The sequence below is a fragment of the Condylura cristata genome, unplaced genomic scaffold, assembly GCF_000260355.1.
Source record: "Condylura cristata isolate star-nosed mole 26May11 unplaced genomic scaffold, ConCri1.0 scaffold00020, whole genome shotgun sequence".
NCBI lineage: Eukaryota > Metazoa > Chordata > Mammalia > Eulipotyphla > Talpidae > Condylura > Condylura cristata.
The window spans coordinates 36666293-36670262 of NW_004567121.1; positions in this window are offsets into that span (position 1 = coordinate 36666293).

Genomic DNA, 3970 nt, shown 5'->3' on the forward strand with positions numbered 1-3970 from the left:
CTCATGTTAGCTAACTTTGCTTTGTTTATGCAACAGTGATTCAGCAGTGTTCCCTGGAATAGAACAAAGCATAAGAATAGTAAGTGAGAATGTTAAGGTCTTCTGTTCAGATGATTACCACCAGGACAATTGAGCTTCAACAAGTACACCGAAGTTGGGGCCCTCCTCGGTGGCACAACGGGTTAAAGCACAGCACTGCAAGCTAACCATGGCCGCTTCAGTACCAGTTCGATCCCCGCCCTGGAGGTGACTCCCATGGCCCCACAGAGCTCTCCTGAGCCACCCGCTGCTCCCCTCAGCAGTGTACTTTGCCAGTTGGCCTGTTCTGCTCCCCACTCTGTCTCTGGTGAATCCTCTCACCACCCCTGCACCTCTGGCCTATACCCCAGTTCTGTGTGTATACATAAAAAAAAAAAAAAAAAAAAAAAAAAAAAACAAGTACACCAAAGCAATTTAATGGGAAAAGAACACTATGGACAACTGAGTCTTCACACTTGGGAAGTGACCTTGGATGCCTACCTCATACCATTAAAAAAAATCAACTCAGAATAGGTCATAGGTTGAAACATAATACCTGCCCAAAGAACTCCTAGAAGAAACTATGAGTAAATCTTCATCCTTCGCTAGACAATGTTTTTGTTGATGTCTCCATAAGCACAAGCAACACATGAGAAAGAGAAACTGGAATGCATAAACATTAAAAACTTTCATATTTCAAAAATATCATAAAAATGAGCACAGAATGGGGATAAGGGACTTACACCCAGAAGATGCTACTTCATAACTCACTACAAAGGCTGCAATTCAAAGACAAAGTTCCCGTCCACAAAAGCAGTGAAATACAAAATAAAAAAAACAACAAGTGTGGCAAGAATGTGGAGATACTGGAGTCTAATTCATTGTTCATAGGATGGCTAAATGGAATATCCACTTTGAAAATTAGTTTGTCAGTTTCACAAAAAGTTGGACAGTCACTATTTGACTCAGAAATTCTACCCCAAGATATATGGCCAAGACTAGTCAAAACTCTTTTCCATGAAAATTATGTATGTGAGCATTGCTGAGAACAGCCAAAGTTTCAAACAACCAAATGCTCATCAACTGATGAAAGGATAAACAGATGGAGTAGATTCATAAATGGAATATTACTCGGCCGTTAACATGACTCATTCATGTTGCCATATGGATGAACCTTGCACATGTCACACCTCATAAAAGAATGACTGCAACTGCTAGATAAGAAAACTTCAGGATCACGGAAACTCGGCAATGAGCTTGAATCTCTGCAATGGGAGTCTCTGACATGAATATGAAAATCAGGGCAAAGAAATACCACCCAAGCAAACAGTGAACAGAAAGTAAAGTTTTCTAAAATCTCTGGACATTCAAAATGCAGCCAAAGGTACTCTGCACTCTGTCCCCTCAAAGGCTCCTTTGAGGGAACTGGGGGGGAGGAGGTGGTGGAGAGTGGGCTTCCCGGGGTTGGGAACGCACACGTGTGACTATCTCTGTCCCTGTCAGGGTCGCTCCCTAGTGAACACCTTGTGATCTTGGCATGGGGATGTATTTCTTCTCTAAAAAAAGAGTCTTGCATCCTTTCCCTCTTGGGTGAACAGCCACTAGGTCTCCTGTTTCTCCTTTTGTGCCTCAGGCTGGTGCAGTGCAAATGTACAGCCATCTCTGGGCACCAAAGTCCTGGGCTGGGGGGAGCTTGTGCAGACTCGGGCCACCCACCCAGTCCCTGTGGGCCCAGGCGTCAGATCGCTGTAAGCAACCTCTGGCAGCAACTGAGACAGCAGGGTCTCTGCCTCAAGGGGTATCTGACGAGCTCCACAACCCACCGAACCCTGACACCAGGCCCTTCTGGAAGCCTTATCAGGCGCCTGACTCCCCTCACTGCCCAAGGCCACCCCAGAAGCTCAAGTGCAAGCTTCCCAACAATGACCACCTCACCTCCCTCTTCTTCCTTCCCTCTGATCAGCTTCACTCGCTGTGCAAGTCCAGTCTCCTGGGAAATCTGCTCCTCCAGAAGATTTAGCTCAGTCAGGACTGCACCAGCCTGAGGGAGTCATCAGGTTCTACAAGCTTCCACCCCAGTGACGTGCTGGATGAGATACAGGAAGCCTGCATTCCACTGCAGATTCAAAATGCTTCTCTCTCCTGCCAGGAACCCCAGCATGAACCCTGACAGCTCTCACCAAGGTTGCCCACTCTTCCTAGGGTGTTCAGAGGGTGTCTCCCAACCACAGGGTCCTGGTGACCTTGGTACATAGAAAGCTAGACCTTCCAGAAGCTTCCAGAAGTGCTGCTTCCTGGGAGGGACAGAACTAAGGTTGACCCCGAGTCTTCTGACTTTAAATTCTAATCAATACCACAGACAGATCTTCTGTTACCTGTAAACAAAGCAATATAAATGAATGAGTGACTTAACCTCAATTAGCAAGCATGCCATAAGAAGAAAGGGACTGTCTTGCCAGGAGCCGGGGAACTGGTGTCCACTGCTGGGTGGCAGGGATAGAGAAAGGTGCGTTCAGTTCAAGTGTCTGGGACGGGGGAGCAGGGTAGAGAGACTTGAAACGAGAGGTCTGCGATTCAGACCAAAATGCAAGGTTTGAAACACAGAAGGAGGCGTTCATCACCTCCGTGGGCATCGGGTGACTGGAGCCCAGGAGGAAATGAAATCGGCTGGAAGAGCAGAGAGAGGTTCAAGAGAGGAGCCGACGGCGCAGGAAGGCACACCAGCGGACAGCGTGAGGCGCAGGAATCTGACTCCTGGAAAACAGATTTCAAAACTGCGGACTTCACCTGGCGACGCGGGCTGCGGGGCGGGAGCAGAGAAGGCGCGCCCTCTCCTCGGGAGTGCATCTCACACCTTCCACCTAGTGCAGTTTTCCCTACGATCAGCTCTCTAGGACTTCGAATCTCTCTGCTGGCTGTGACCCAGCTCAGATTTGGCATCTCCCGGGGCGTAAACAGCCATGTCTGTATTTTGGTTCTGTGCTTATTAGTTCTCTGAAAATAGCCTCTAGCAGCTTCAGCTCCGTCTTTCTGAATGTGAGGCTGCAAACTCCTGCAGCTCGGTCGCCTCTTCGCCCCTTTGTTTCTCCTGAGAAGAATCAGACGCACACTGCACACTCGTATGGGTCTCCGCAAAGCCCAGCGAGTGCGGCCTGGGGCCTCCGGCGTCACCCCGCCTGGGTGGGCCGCATCCCCTGGCTCTGAACGTTTGACACTGGTGCTTACCCTCAAGTGGGAATCACGCCAGGTCACCAGCCAGACGGTGGGCCATGAGCGAGTGGAGGGAGGGAGGTGGGGAGAGACAGGCAGACGGGCAGAGACCTCTATGCACGCGTCTGATGGGTGCTGTTTTCCCAGAGCACCCGACAGTCTGATCCTAGTGAGCGGGGGGAGCGGGGGTGGCTGACAGGCCCAGGAAGCAGAGCAGAAACAGGTTGACCGACGAAAGTGAATTCAGTTTGAATCTGAAGTTCGAGGCAGGTAAGAACCAGGAAACAGCTGGAGGTCTGAGTCGGAAGCCCAGGAGAGGTACCCGGGGCGCCCTGGAGACGTGGGGGCAGGTGTGAAGCAGTTGAGGTCAGAGGCGGAGTCCCAGGAGGGGGGTCTGGGACCCACTGTCCACTGGGACAGTGTCTCCCCCCGCCCCCCTTGATGATAAACTCCCCCAACACACCATCGGCGGTCTCACCCTGCCATTCCAGAAAGCACTGCCTACCAGTCGGCAGAGGCAGCCTCTTGCCCCTGGGCTGGGGGACTTCTCTGTCCTGAGCTCTGTGATCCCGCGGGAGGGAGTGTGGGACGCAGAGACCTGACAGAAGGAAACGTCCCACCTCTTCGAGCTGAGTGGGAAGTGCCCAGGCTTGGAAAAACCCTTCCCAGAAGTCACCTTTAAATTGGGGGGTGAGCAAGCCTCTGCTCCAGCCATCAGCTGCCCACACCCACCCACCCACCA